At 45.6% G+C, this 16,023-nt stretch overlaps 1 long non-coding RNA gene and 1 other non-coding gene across 3 annotated transcripts; both read left to right on the top strand.

Moving 5' to 3' along the window:
- The first annotated feature begins 313 nt into the window (after window positions 1-313).
- LOC125541845 (small nucleolar RNA R71) lies at window positions 314-420 on the top strand. Its single transcript, XR_007297690.1, has one exon. It is a non-coding gene; the product is annotated as a small nucleolar RNA R71 (small nucleolar RNA).
- A 10,997-nt stretch (window positions 421-11,417) lies between these two features.
- LOC147984863 (uncharacterized) lies at window positions 11,418-13,103 on the top strand. 2 transcript variants are annotated; one of them, XR_015615076.1, is made up of 3 exons: window positions 11,418-11,988; window positions 12,078-12,360; window positions 12,453-13,103. It is a non-coding gene; the product is annotated as an uncharacterized LOC147984863 (long non-coding RNA). The 2 variants fall into 2 exon arrangements; XR_015615075.1 differs by having other exon boundaries at window positions 11,422-11,988; window positions 12,113-12,360; window positions 12,453-13,102.
- Window positions 13,104-16,023: the final 2,920 nt, after the last annotated feature.

Genomic DNA, 16,023 nt, shown 5'->3' on the forward strand with positions numbered 1-16,023 from the left:
CATTTGAGGCACACTTACTGAAGCTACAGATGTACCGATGCAATTTGACATGATACTATCCATCTTCTTGTTCAAGATGCCAATCTGAGCTGCCATGCTATCATTTGCAGACATATTATACACACCAGGATGTGGTGGTGTTATTTCTCTTTTACTTGACCATTGGAAATGATGGGACGCCATACTTTCAATCAATGCAAATGCTTCATCAAGGGTTTTGTTCATGATTCCTCCTCTAGCAGCAGAATTGACAAAAGCTCTGGTCTGAGTGGATAGTCCTTTGTAAAAGGTTTGTAACACCAGCCATCTTTCTAAACCATGATGATGACACATTCTGATTAAAGAGTTGAATCTTTTCCATGCGTCATACAAACTTTCTCCATCATATTGAGTAAAGCTTGTTAACTTGTCCCTATATTCGGCAGCTTTTGTGGGTGGAAAGTATCTCTCAAGAAATGTCTGCAATAAAGTCTCCCAAGTATCTTTCAGATATTCAGGCAATGAGTGAAGCCATACTCTTGCTCCATCTCTCAAGGAAAATGGGAATAGTGATAATCTGATAGCACTCGGTGAAACTCCATTTTGCTTGAGGGTGTTACAATACTCCAAGAAAGTCCTTATATGCTCATGTGGGTCTTCTAAAGCTATTCCACCAAATCTGGACTATTGTACCATGTTAATCAGAGCAGGCTTCAATTCAAAATTGTTTTCCTGAATAATTGGTTGCACCATTTCTCCTGGTATCCCATGATCTCTTGGGATCCACAAGTCCCTGAGAAAAGGTACTTCATTAGGCATCTTTTCTTCTTGATCTTGCAAAGTTTCGGCAACTTGAAACCGCGTTTGATTCTCTCTTCTTCTCCTCAATAAAGTCCTTTCAATTTCTAGATCAAATGGCACTAGTGAATATTTAGGTTGAAGCATAAGACAATTTCCTGTAAAGTTCCTGAAATTGACACATGCTAGTTTCTCTCAAAACTGCAGCCAATGTTAGGAAATGGTTAGTTTCCTAAAATAAATCTTGATCTGCTTCTACTAATGTGCTAATGAAATTTAGATCCCCGGCAACGGCGCCAAAATGATCAAGTGTAATATAGCAGGGTTTTTACGCCCAAACTACGAATGTCGTGTTCTCCACAGGGATCTAGAACTTCGAAGCACACATTCAAAACATTCAGAACAACTGAACAGATGAATCAAATAGTAATGATAACGAGCAGCCACTAGAACAAGGTAAAACCAAACAATATGCAGCAAAGGTAAAGGGTTCAGAAAAAGGACTATCTCTTTTTTAGTGGTTTTCTTGCAATCAAACAGACAAGTAAACTAGCAGATGGAAGATGGTTCAGACATCACACACAACTTATGCAACCAATTAAAGTGACAGCAGCTCACAGGAGAATAACTACTAACTTGATATCCAGCAAGTGTCACAACAATTCAGCAAGAATACATGAGATTTCAGCATGGGTACACAGGTAACAGAGTAATTTTCAGATCCAACAGTGCATATATTCAGAGAACAGGAACAAGAGAAGAGAGAGGTTCAGAGCCTATGGGTCTTGATGATCTTTGATTCGAAGTTGTAGAAGTTGCAATCGAAGAAGAGTAGTAGCAGAGGATCCTTGGGATAGAGCAGCAGCGAGTGGAAGAAGACTTGGTGAAGATCGGCAGAAGAAAATACGGCCTTGGGAAGGAGTCGTGGCGGCCTTCGCGGGAGGTCAGCCGACCACCCAGAGCAGAGCAACACCAGGAGTCCAGCGTCCTGCTGTTGGTGTCGAGGCGGTGTCGCGGCGGCGATCGTCGATGTTGGAGATGAATAGCAACGAGCGTCAGGGTTGAAGAGTGGCAGGTCAGCGTTGTCATTGGAGGGGAGAGCAGCAGGTCGGCGATTAGGGGCGGCAACAGGTCGGCGGTCAAGGGCGGCAGCAAGGTGGAACGGCCTCCGATGTCCTCTTCTTCTCCCTTCCCTCGATACCACTTTTCTTCCCTGGTTCGATCTGGTGGTAGGTGAACAGCGCGGTGGTGAGCAGCGAGAGAAAGGAGTCTTCCTCCCCTGTTTTCTTCGTTACGGTGGATAAGGTTGATGCGCTCTCTCCCTCCCCTCGATCTGGTGTGGTGGGTCAGTAGCAAGAAGAACCGGCCGCGCGTGGCAACACACAGTTCGTCTGGTCGGTCGCGCTAGGCCCCGGCTCCTCTCACGCATGCCACCGGACGCTTCCTCTGGTTCTTTTCGGTTTTGCCCCCTTTAGAACTGAACTCTTCTCCAAGTTGATCCCTGCTTTAGTGTTGAAAGCACTTTCGATGAAGTTTGGGTGCCTAAACGCACCAATTCTGCATAATATGAAGAAGTGTTGTAAGAAATATCATAATAGGAACATTTCTATAGGAATGAATATTTTATAAGTAATTATTGTGGTCAAATGTTCAACTTGAGATGCAAAAAGGCTTAAAATACTATATGCATAAATGTGCTATCAATTTATCACTCCCACTTAGCCATAGAAGTCTACAATTTTAAATTTTGGCGAAGCCCCTAGTATTCGGAAGGACGAATTTGGGGCGTTATACACGCCTAAGTCGGGCAAGGCCGACTCCTTGCCCGAAGCGGAAAAATTCTTTAAGGACTTGAGACCTCGTGAACAGCGACCAGATCTCGCCTTATCATGACAGTCAGTTTTCGGCTTTCTCTACTGAGGTGCTTGTCCGAAAGAACCAGGACACAATCGCAGTATTTCTCCCACTGCTACCTTAGCAGATATATCGGAATGTAAGGTACCAAAGCATGGGAGCTGGGCAAACCCAACTATTGACCCAAGACAGGATTCGGAGCTGATACATATAATGCTATAAGTTTGGGGTGCCGCACTGTCGAAAGTGTTTGAACTTCTCATGCCGTATTATGGGGTAAACGAAAGCCCTTGGCATACTGACCGTACCCGAATGTACGGGTGCAGATTGTCGTAAGTGAACATGTAAGAAAAAGAGGATGCATAATGCAATAATAGACCAATGCTATGCATTGTTAAATAATACGTCGAAGCGTACTGATACAAGTAGTGCAATAAGCAGAAAGTAGGACTATTTGACATGTCCTATCCAAGGGCAAGCTGTGTATGGAAAGTAGAAAGCGGGTATATCGATTATTATTAGAGACCACCTAAGGGTTCCCGTGTACATCTTAATTAGCTTCTTGCCTCCTTGGTTTTTCCTTCCCATAATGTGTCCGGCAATCGTACTGCTGGAAAGTGCTTCCAGAGAGTTAGGTCCTGAAAGAGAAAAAATGATAAAGGTATACTGCCCCCTAGGGCGGTTAAGCCGCATTGCGGGGCGTGCCCTGATCGTGCCCCCGCCTATATCCATGGTATTTTCAGTGCGTAATTATGTACATGCGGCATGGATTTCGTCGCTTGACTGGGACTGGGATGGGGGCCGAATTGCTAGGCGAGCTTTGAGCGTGCCAGGCGATCCTGTTGCAGTTTACTCCGAACTCGGTTGAAGGTGTCCGGGGGCTGTATCGCCGAATTACTGGTTTGCCTTAGAAGGCTTCTTTGTGCTTCTGCTGCGAGGGCCGCAGTGTGCTCCTCCGTGCGGAGCGAGCGTTCTGTGTTTCCATTCACTGTTATGACCCCCCTAGGTCCTGGCATCTGGAGCTTGAGGTATGCGTAATGCGGTATCGCATTGAGTTTTGCGAATGCGGTTCGCCCGAGCAGTGCGTGATAGCCACTGCGAAACGGGACGATATCAAAGATTAACTCCTCGCTTTGGAAGTTGCCCGGAAATCCGAAGACCACTTACAGTGTGGCTGATCCCGTGCAATGGGCCTCTACACCTGGGATTACGCCCTTGAAGGTGGTTTTGGTGGGTTTGATCCTCGAGGGATCTATACCCATTTACAGCAGGTTCAGGCTGTTGCCGCCGTCCATAAGGACTCGAGTGAGCTGAAATCCGTCGATGATGGGGTCTAGGACCAGTGTGGCAGATCCGCCAAGACGGATACTAGTGGGGTGGTCCCTGCGATCAAAGGTGATCGGACAAGCGGACCATGGGTTGAACTTTGGGGCGACAGGCTCCATCGCATATACGTCCCTTAGTACACGCTTCCGTTCCCTCTTGGGAATGTGTGTTGCATATGTCATGTTCACTGTCTTCACTTGTGGGGGGAACCCCTTCTGTCCTCCCGTGTTCAGCGGACGAGGCTACTCCTCGTCCTCACTATGCAGCCCCTTGTCCTTGTTTTCGCCATTTAACTTGCCGGCCTGCTTGAACACCCAGCATTCTCTGTTGGTGTGATTTGCTGGCTTGTCGAGGGTGCCGTGGATTTGACACAAGAGATCCAGTATGCAATCCAAACTGGACGGAGCCGGAGTACTTCTTTTGAATGGCTTTTTCCAGTGACTGGATCTAGAGCCTCTGAATCCAGCATTGACTGCCATATCATCGGTGTTATCGCCGTTGTTGCGATGCTTTGGTCTGTTACGACGTGGTTTTCCGTTGCATCTTTGGTATCCGAAGTGTACAGATTCCGTGATGTGTTGTTGCTGCGAGCCAGCCAGCTATCCTCGCCCATGCAAAAGCGCGTCATGAGTGTCATGAGGGCTGCCATAGACTTCGGCTTCTCCTGGCCGAGGTGCCGGGCAAGCCACTCGTCACGGATGTTGTGCTTGAATGCCGCTAAAGCCTCTGCATCCGGACAGTCGACAATTTGGTTTTTCTTAGTTAGGAACCATGTCCAAAATTACCTGGCTGATTCCCCTCGATGCTGAGTTATGTGGCTCAAGTCATCAGCATCCGGTGGTCACACATAAGTGCCCTGGAAGTTGTCAAGGAATGCGTCTTCCAAATCCTCCCAACTGACGACGGAATCTGCTGGCAAGCTATTCAGCCAATGCCGAGCTGTTCCTTTCAGTTTTAGTGGGAGGTACTTGATGGCATGTAGATCATCACCGCGAGCCATGTGGATGTGAAGGAGGAAATCCTCAATCCAAACAGCGGGATCTGTTGTACCATCATACGATTCGATATTTACGGGTTTAAAACCCTCCGGGAATTCGTGATACATAACTTCATCAGTGAAGCATAGGGGGTGTGCGGCGCCTCTGTGCCGGGCTATATCGGCCCGGTCGGATTTACCTTTAGTGTATCCGGCGCGACGGTCATTGTCCCGCATTGGCGCGCGCCCCCGTGACCCGTATATTGACCTTGCATGTTTTGCCCTGCTGTCCAATACGTCTCGCAGGTCCCGTGTGTTGCCTCGGGCCTTGGTATTTTTTGATTGAGTGGCGGCGGGGTGCAGGCTGAACTTTGGGCTGAAACGCCTCTCTGGCTTGGCCTCGCGGTGGCCGGTCAGACGCACCGTACACTGGTGATGGAGGTTTCAATGCCTCCTCCTCGAGGTGAGGTAGCAACATGCATTTTGGGTAACTCTGGGAGGGGCGCTCAAGTTCGAATTCCTCGGCCGCAAGGACTTCGGTCCATCTGTCTGCTAGCAGGTCTTGATCAGCTTGAAGCTGTTGTTGCTTGTTCTTCACGCTATTTGTTGTGGCCATAAGCCAGCGCTTGAAGCGCTCCTGCTCGAAGGGATCCTCAGGCACAATAAATTCTTCATCGCCGAGGCTCTCCTCGTCTTCGGAGAGAGGCATGTAATTGTCCTCCTCCGGTTCTCCATCTGCTGCCTGCTCTAGAGGGCTAGCTTGTTCATCCTCCGGCTCTACATCATGCTGGAGGGGATTGTGGTTGTCTTCGACACTATCCGGAGTGTTAGTGTCGCTTGTGCTGGTATCACTACTTTTGTTGTGGCGGGACTTAGAGTGGCGCCACTGATGTTGGTGCTTGGGTTGCTTCTTGGAGGGGTCATCCTGCGCTCTCTCTTCACCATTGCCTTCTTTGGGGGTGTCCACCATGTGTATATCATATGATGAGGTGGCGGTCCAGCGCCCTGTGGGCGGTCGTTCCTATTCGTCCCTTGCATCATCGTCCATACCGTTGATGTCTTGGGAGTCGAAGTCGAGCATGTCGGTTAAATCGTCGACAGTGGCTACTAAATGGGTGGTGGGTGGGCAGCGAATTTCTTCGTCATCCGCATCCCATTCTAGCGAGACATAGTTTGGCCAAGGTTCTCCTGAGAAGGAGAGAGACCTTAATGAATTGAGCACATCGCCTAAAGGCAAGTGTTGAAAGATATCCGCAGAGGTGAACTCCATGATCGGCGCCCAGTAGGATTCGATAGGCACGGATGTAGGCGGCTCGGAGTCCATGGCCTGAGACGAATCCAGTGGTTCGGCGACACGGCTCTCGTAAGGGGTGAAGTCAGTATCCGGCTCCATCACCACTGAGAGTGTGGGATCCATGGCGGGGTCTATTCCTCAGTCCTCGGATGGCGCAATATGCTCCGGATTGAAGGTCGGGGTAGTTGCAGATGTGATCTCCCGAACACTGTCCGACGGTAGAGTTATGTCATGCACATCTTGATTGTGCGGTGCACCCGACATGGGCTCGAATCCGTCGAAGATCAAGTCTCCGCGGATGTCGGTAGTGTAGTTTATGTTTCTGAACCTGACCTGATGGCCAGGGGCGTAGCTCTCGATCAACTCCAAATGGCCAAGCGAATTGGCCCGTAGTCCGGAGCCGCCGAATACGAAGAACTGTTCGGGGAGGAAAACCTCACCCTGGACCGCCTTGTTACTAATGATCGAAGGAGCCATCAAGCCTTACGGTGACGGCACAGTGGAACTCTCAATGGAAGCACCAATGTCGGTGTCAAAACCGGCGGATCTCGGGTAGGGGGTCCCGAACTGTGCGTCTAAGGTAGATCGTAATAGGAGGTAGGGGACACGATGTTTACCTAGGTTCGGGCCCTCTTGATGGAGGTAATACCCTACGTCCTTCTAGATTGTTCTTGATGATATGAGTATTACAAGAGTTGATCTACCATGAGATCATAGAGGCTAAACCCTATAAGCTAGCCTATGGTATGATTGTATGTTGTCCTACGGACTAAACCCTCTGGTTTATATAGACACCGGAGGGGGCTAGGGTTACACAGAGTCAGTTACAAGGGAGGAGATCTACATATCCGTATTGCCAAGCTTGCCTTCTACGCCAAGGAAAGTCCCATCCAGAAACGGGATGATGTCTTCAATCTTGTATCTTCATAGTCCAACAGTCCGGCCAAAGGATATAGTCCGGCTGTCCGGAGACCCCCTAATCCAGGACTCCCTCAATCACAGCGGGTTATAAGGCCCGTGTCCATTGTGACAAAGACCCTTGCTCAAAGAGAATAAGGAGCAAGATCTTCTATATTGGGAACCACCGCTTTCTTCCCCGAAACCATCGCTGGCAAAGAAGCAAAGATTTTAATGGTGAGAATGAAACCCGTGACAAGCCAACTGAATTCACTAAAGAAGAGCTGGAGCAGCAACTTGAAAAGGTGAGAGATGTGAGACCAGGAAAGCTTGCGAAGAAAAGAAAGTGCGAGGAAGGTCAATGTTGGGACCGGAGGTCTTGTTTGTGGGACCTGCCATAATGGGCTGATCTGAAATTAAGGCATAATCTAATCTCGATGTAATGCACATTGGGAAAAATATATGCGAGAATCTGCTAGGGACGTTTCTAAACATTGAAGGGAAGACAAAGGACACGGTTAGTTCTAGGCTTGATTTGGAGGACGTGGGCATAAGAGAAGATTTGCATCTACATCACAATGAAGAAGATGATTCATTTGAAATGCCACGAGCATGGTATACAATGATTAAAGAACAAAATGTCGCATTCTGTGAATTCCTAACAGCGGTGAAATTTCCACATGGTTGTGCTGCTAACCTAGCAAAGTGTGTTACTTCTGATGGATTCAAGCTTTCAGTACTGAAAAACCATGATTGTCTCATCCTCCTCAGAAAGATTTTACCGATGGGCCTCCGAGGAATCATGGACAAGGATATATATGAAGTGGTTGCTGAGCTGGGAAATTTCTTTAGAGAAATGTGCTGCAAAACACTCAAGTTAACTGTCCTATAAATACTTGAAAAAGAAATCCCAATTATTATTTGCAAGCTCGAGAAGATTTTCCCTCCAGCTTTCTTCACCGTGATGGTCCATTTGGCGGTGCGCTTACCAAAAGAAGCAATGCTTAGAGGCCCTGTGCAATAAGGTTGGATGTACCCAATCGAAAGAAGGCTACTTACTTGTAAGCCTTATGTGAGAAACACGGCAAGACCTGGAGGTTCTATTGCTGAAGCATATGTCATTGACGAGTGCTTGACTTTTTGCTCTAGATACTTTGGTGATGTGGAAACAAGATGGAACCGTTCGGGTAGAAATAGAGAGCGGTCTGATTCGCAAAGTGGTGATATCTTTGTTTTCAACCATGGTGTGAACTTTCTTGGAGCCTCACAATATTTGGAGGCTGGTGATGAGTATGACAAGATGGTTTGGTATGTGCTCAGCAATTGCGCCGAGGTTCTACCATATATCGAGTACGTTATATCTTGTGCACTCATTATATATATATATATTTTTTCCTTGGGTTGGCACCAGCCTAATGTTTTAATTCACATGTTTTTTTTGCATTGCAGGAAATGCAAGGAAGAGTTAAATCAGGAAGAAAGCAAGATCCATGTTGATAAAAGGGTTGCCAAGGGGTTTTCTAATTTGTTTAAGAATCATGTGAGATCTTTTGCCACATGTTTGATGTTTGCTGTGTTATTCGCCAAATGTTAAATACCATTGTTTGCTAAATGTTTTATTTTTGAAGATTGGAAAGTTGCATCAGGAGAAGAAGGTCAGTGATGATCTATTTTCTTTGGCATGCTTACCGGATAAGCGAGTGAGAGTGTATTCAGCATGCATTGCTGACGGTATCCGGTACCACACCGTTGACCGCGAGGACAAAAGGAAGACAAAGAATAGTGGAATCCTCACTGAGGGGTCACATGATCGTGAGATCATTGACTTCTATGGTCAGTTGAGAAGCATCGTAGAGTTGCAGTACAACTCTAGTGGAGGCATATATCGCTCAGTTATCTTATTTCGCTATGACTGGTTCGAGCTTGGCAGCAAGAAGAAGAGAGACTCTTTTATAAAATATGATGGCCACTTCAAAAGCATCAACACTTCAAGGTGCTGGAATAAGAGTGATCCCTTTATTCTAACAACACAAGCAACAATGGTGTTTTATCTGCCATACACTCTTTTGCACGAAAAATGGCGAATTGTGCAAAACTTTGAGCATAGACACTTGTGGAGTGTGACTGAAACTGAAGTGGAGAAGGGTCCCGGTGGTGGTGGACTAACATACCAGGATGATGACTCTACAGAAGTTCCGTTGCAAGCTGATGATGACTCTATGGAAGTTCCGGTGCAAAGCAGAGTGCGAAGGGACCGGGAATGTGTGCTCGTTGATGCTGCAATAGTTGAAGGCATCATGAAAAGAAGAAAGGTGGTAGCGGATGGACATGAGAGCGAGGATGAGGAAAACAAGACTGATCATACTATGCTGCAATATTGTAGTGATGATGAGGAAAACAGGAGTGGGCATAGAGTTCCTTGTTTCCGTATTGACTATGATGAGTAGCGAAGGTAAATTTTGTCTCCTTGGTGAGCTAATGCTATTTTGTCTCCTTGGTAGTTGTTGTTGATGTGATCCTGATGTAGTTTTTGTACTACAATTTTCTAGGTACCAAAATGCATGACACTGTGTAGTGATGGAGAGGCAGATGATGGTTGAAGATACAATGCAAAATGATGTAGTTATGGTGATCATGAAGTATTGATGATGGAAAATACAATGCAAAATGAAGATGTTGTTTTGGTGAACTGAAGATGTTGTTTTTAGAGCTATTTTTTTAACTGAAGATGTTGTGGTGTAAAATGTTATTTTTTTAATTGAGTAGTTTTGGTGATCATGTAGTTTTGGTTGTGATGTAAAAGTTTACAAAATGATGTCATTTTGAACTAAAGATGTTGCTTTGATCACCAAAATTCAGTTTTGGTTTGATCATGTAGTTTTCACAGCTGTTTTGGTCAGAACAAAAGATGTTGTACTGAATTTTGCTTCAACTGAACATGGGCGCGCTCCATTTCACTGTGAGCAAAAAAAATATGCGTGAGCGGGGACTTGAACACACGACCGTGCACTCATTTCACTATGTTTCTACCAGTGGGCTAGGAAGAGGCTACTGGTCTTCTCCTCTATGCCATCTCTTTTAAAATCATCAAACTAGTCAAGTATCATACACACACCTCGCTAACAAGTGGGCCACTCGACCCACTCGCTGACAAGTGGGCCATTTTGCTACTCTACCGAAGCTACCAAAAAATATGCGCGAGCGGGGGCTCGAACCCACGACCGAGCGCTTGTTTCAACACGTTCACTACCACTGAGCTAGGAAGAGACTGTTGGTTATGTACCCGAACAAAACTACATGTGTTGGAGAGAGTGGCTATCTCTCAAACAAGTGGACCCTCCTCTCCCGCAACTGACAAGTGGACCCTCCTCCTCTCATTTCCCCATTATTTTCCTTCCTCTCCCGCAACTCCTTCCTCTCTGTCGTCGTCGCCGCCGCCGCCGCAGCTCATCTCCCACTGAGCCACCGCCGCCGCCGATCGCTAGAGATTTCAACCCGCTGCCTTCCTCTCTGGCACTCCTTCCTCTCCTGATAGGTTAGGGTTTTCTACTGTTGTTTACTGGATTCGTTTAGGGTTTGAATGGATTAGGGATTAGATTCGGTTAGGGTTTGATTTGAATGGAGGGGGGAGTGAGTGGGGTGGTGTTGTGCTGGCCTTGGATTAGGGTTTGTTTGGAAATTTGGGTTAGATAATTTGAAAGCCCACAACTAAGCTGACTGACCTAGCAAAATATTATATGAATCCTTCCTCTTAACTTAGTAGCAAAATATGATATGGTTCAAATTATTTAAAATAGATGGATTAGGTTTCTTATCTACTATTGAGGCCCTGTTGATGTTGATGTTTTTGGTGCTAGCAAAATATGGAATGAGTAGAAGAAGAAAACAGAGTGTTGTTGATGTTTTTGCCATCAGAAATGTCCTTGTTTTTGCCAAGATAGAGTAGTAGCAAATCGAGGCCATTGCCATTTATAGTAGTGTTCCAAATTGAGGCCTTGGCAAACACATGTAGTAAATATCCAACTTGGCTCTGACACTAGTAAGATCAGACTCATATCTTCCCATATGGTTCATTTATAGATATGCAAAGGGGCAGATATGTTCATATATGTTCATTTATAGATATAGATATGTTCATGCAGATATCTGCCCATATGTGGGATTAGATATGTAGATATCTGCCATATCTACATGTCTGCCCATTTATAGATATTTGATATGGTTAGATATGTTCATTTACAGATATAGATATATTCATTTATAGATATGGGCAGATATGCCTTTTAGAGTAGACATGGGCAGATATGGTCCTTTTATAGTAGCAAATTGTTTTGCCATTGAGATTGAGATTGAATATTTGTGCAGTGTGACTGAACATTGAGATTGTTTTCTGTTTCTTTCAATGATTTGTGTGGTTCAGTTTCTGAAGTAAACTGGAGATGTTAGAAATTTGATGGTTGTTGTTCATATATCTCCACTTATGAACATATCTGTCCAAATTTGATGGTTTCTGAACATGTGCCTTAATACCTTGTTTGTCATTTGGTGTCCACGGATTGAAATGTTGGCTGTTATATATTAATTGCAGTATATTTGTGCATGTTCATTCAGTGTTTGTGTTGATTTGATGCCAATGTTCAGAAATAGTATTTTGATGTTGTTGTTGTTGTTGTTATTCTTGTTGTGGTTACCTGAAATGTTGATATTCTACTTTTTTGAAGTGCTTGTTTCCTATTTATGTCCAGTCATGTTTTTGGTAACTTGTTGTTTAATTACAATGCTTCTTTTTCAGAGAAGTGAGATGGCTGGCTTGGAAGGTTTCGAGTTCTTTGAGATCGTAATTGAGAAATCTTGCAGTAGGCAGGTATATTTATCATCACTCATGTCTTTATCATCACTCTACTGTCTAGTGCTTGATTGGCACATTCAACCACTACTTGACCCTCGCTATAGAGGATGCCTGACAAGTTTTCGAAGATGCTCGCCAGCCGTGAGCCCCACAAAGTGAAGCTGCGGGATGCCGGCAGCGGGCTTCATAGGGAGTGGGACGTGTTGGTGGTGTTCAATGGCGAAGGCCACATGTACCTAGGGCCCGGGTGGGATCATTTCGCTCGCGACCATGAGCTATAGCTCGGGCACTTCCTTGTCTTCCGCTACGACGGCGACACCATGTTCACCGTGAAGATGTTTGACAACACCATGTGCCACATGTACTACCAACATGACGATGATGCCAGTAAGCTCTTTACCTCTCTTCTTACTGTCCTTTTGGCTTCCTCTACCAGCACGATGACAACACCATGTTCACACTTTGTTGCATTTGGCCAGGCAATGGGAGCAGCAGCGGGGATGACAAGGAGCAGAGCGGGGATGACGAGGAGCAGAGCGGGGAGACGAGGAGCAGAGCAGGGATGACGATGAGCAGCCTATTCTGGCTGACGACGACCTTGCTATGATGGTGGCTGACAACGACCATACTATGGTGGTGGCGGATGACGACCTTGCTATGGTGGTGGCTGACGATGACTCTACTATGGTGATGGTGGACGACGACCTTGCTATGGTGGCTGACGACGACCTTGCGATTGTGGTGCCTAATGATGACCTCGCAATGTTGGTGCTTGACAATGACCTCCTGATGGTGGTGGCTCCTGCAATCCCACAGCTTGGCGACAGGACCATGTCAATTGTGGTAGAGGAGTACATCCACGTTGGGATTCGCCACTCTGAGCGCATTAGGTTGATGAAGGAGAAGAACGAGGAGAACAAGTGAAGATGTTAAGAAATGAAGTGGCAATGTTAAGCATGTTAGGTTTAAGCTTATTAGTGTAATCTGAACATGTCAATGTTAAGTATGTCAGGTTTAATTTTGTGCATGCTCACGGATGCTGTATGACAGTGTCATCTAAACATGTTAGTTTCTTAATTATGAATATTCAGTTTGGTAATTGATGGGAATTGACATTTTTATGCATGCTCATGGATGAAAGATAATATTATGGGTTTTTGTGCATGCTCATGTATGAAACAATATAAGTTTCATTTTTTGAATGCTAAAAACATGACTCAAACCCTAGCCACGGACGGCCGCCGTGACAAAATCGGCCGGTTTTTGAGAACACCATAAAAAATTAAAAAAAATCAAAAAAATGGGAGACCTCCGCGTCACATCACCAAATGTGGTCTACCAACTAGCAAAAATACTAAACTTGCAATATCGGTGTTTTCTGAAAAGGTGTTCTCAAAAGTGACCTACCATGAACGAAGATTCATGGCTTTCAAGGCAAACTATCAATGATATGGCCGCATTTGTTGAATAGTTTGTGATAATATGCCCACATTTGGCGCATGCCTCCGTCTTGTCGTGGCAAACAATGTTTCCAAAGCTAGGTTCCAACTTGTTTCAGAAAAAAAACCGTTATCATTTTTTGAATGCTAAAAACATGCGTTTTTGTGAAGCGGCTATAAGGAGGGTCACCCCAAACGGCGCCATTCCATGTCTATCTCAAAGTATACCCTACTACCTCTTGAGCACTGCGTTGGTTTTCCCTTGAAGAAGAAAGGGTGATGCACTAGAGCAGCGTAAGTATTTCCCTTAGTTTCTTTGAGAACCAAGGTATCAATCCAGTAGGAGACCACGCGCTAGTCACCTCGTACCTACACACACAAATAAGAACCTCGCAACCAACGTGATAAAGGGGTTGTCAATCCCTTCATGACCACTTGCAAGAGTGAGATCTGATAGAGATAATAATAATAATAAGATAAATATTTTTGGTATTTTTATGATATAGATTGAAAGTAAAGATTGCAAAATAAAGTAGATGGAAAACATCTATGATGGAGAATAGACCCGGGGGCCATAGGTTTCACTAGTGGCTACTCTCAACATAACATAGGTTTCACTGGGATCGAGCACCGCAAGATTGAACCCAAAGCTAAGCACTTCTCCCATTGCAAGAAATATCAATCTAGTAGGCCAAACCAAACTGATAATTCGAAGAGACTTGCAAAGATAAACCAATCATACATAAAAGAATTCAGAGACGATTCAAATATTGTTCATAGATAGACTTTATCATAAACCCACAATTCATCGGATCTCGACAAACACAACGCAAAAGAAGATTACATCGAATAGATATCCAAGAGAATCGAGGAGAACTTTGTATTGAGATCCAAAGAGAGAGAAGAAGCCATCTAGCTACTTGCTATGGACCCAGAGGTCTGAAGTAAACTACCACTACAAAAAATACACTTCCGTGATGATACGAGTTTGTCATAGTAGGTCACATTTTCTGTCATGCATGTACATCCATGACAATTTTATGACAGAATCAAGATAGTCATACATGTGTTGTCGTCGAAGTGTTCCATGACATTACCAAAGTTATCATCACGGAAGTGTCCACTTCCATGATGATAAATCATGCGTCACAGAAGTGCTTTCTTCAATGGTGACTGACACGTGGCATCCACCGTAATGGAATGTCATTAAGCTATCGGGTCCGGTTTTGGATCCGATAACCCGTTAACAGCCCCGACCAATGGGGATTTTCCACATGTAAAATCATCATTGGCTGGAGGGAACACGTGTCGGCTCGCCGTTGGGACATATGTCATCAACTCATTGGACCCAAAGCGCCTATGATACGTCGACACGTGGCATGGCCCAATAGAGGCCCATTCCTGTGAAAAGGCCGATCCGTTTGGCTTGGTCAAAAGGTGGCGGCCGGGCCCATGGCGAGCCTGTTAACGGCATGTTCGCATATAGCCCATTTACAGCCCGCTAACCCAGGGCCCGTTTACGGCCTATCCGAATTAGGCCCAGTAGCGTCATCTGGGCCGTCCAATATAATTCCATCCCATTTTTACTTCTGGCCCATGTATGGCCCATGACATCTTTCGGCCCATATGAGGCCCTTAGTAACTCTCAGCCCATTAACGGCCCGTGGTAAAACTGGCCCTTAATGAACAGTGTATCACTTTACACCCATTAACGACCCATTATACGGTTGGGACATTTCCAGCCCATGTTATCTTTCGGCCTTCTCAGGGCCCATTTATTCTTGGGCTCATTTACAGCATTCGTTTACTTATGGCCCATTACAGGCCTTTTCTGCTTGTGGGCCAAATTCAGCTCATGGATACAGTCGAACCATTTGTGGCCCGTTAATCCGTTGGGCCATTTTCATAGCATCATCAAATACTGCCGATTAACGGCCCGTTATGGTCAACCCATAAAACGTACGATTTCCACTCTAACCCGTTTACGGCCCCTTATATGGCCCGTACAAGGCCCATAGATGAGACGGCCCGTAGAAGGCCCATTGACCCGACGGCCCGTAGAAGGCCCATTGATCTGACAGCCCATAGAAGGCCCATGGATCCGACAGCTGATAGAAGGCCCGTAGAAGGCCCATTGACCCGGCGGCCCATAGAAGGCCCATTGATCCGACGGCCCATAGAAGGCCCATGGATCCGACAGCCGATAGAAGGCCCATGGATCCGACAGCCCATAGAAGGCCCACGAATCCGACAACCATAGAAGGCCAGGGATCGTCCGTCCCGTAGATGGCCCATGGAACGTACGGCCTGTGGAGGGCCATGGTCACTACAACATTTGGGCGAGTTAGCCCCCGTTTGAGCAATAAAGCATATTCAAAGAATTATCCTACTCTATACTATCACCTCTAAAAAACATACACTATACAATAAAGAGACTGAGGCATAGAAACATAGAATAATCCTACACTATACAATAAAGAAATTATAGCTGATTATACCCACTGGGCATTATGGTTCGGCACTAGTGATAATAAAGCATACACAAACAGCAAATTACACACACTGGGTAAATATAACTCATACATCATGGACGCGCATCAACATAACTTAC

Source organism: Triticum urartu, chromosome 2A (assembly GCF_056163025.1).
Source record: "Triticum urartu cultivar PI428250 chromosome 2A, HENAU_Tu73, whole genome shotgun sequence".
NCBI classification, from domain to species: domain Eukaryota; kingdom Viridiplantae; phylum Streptophyta; class Magnoliopsida; order Poales; family Poaceae; genus Triticum; species Triticum urartu.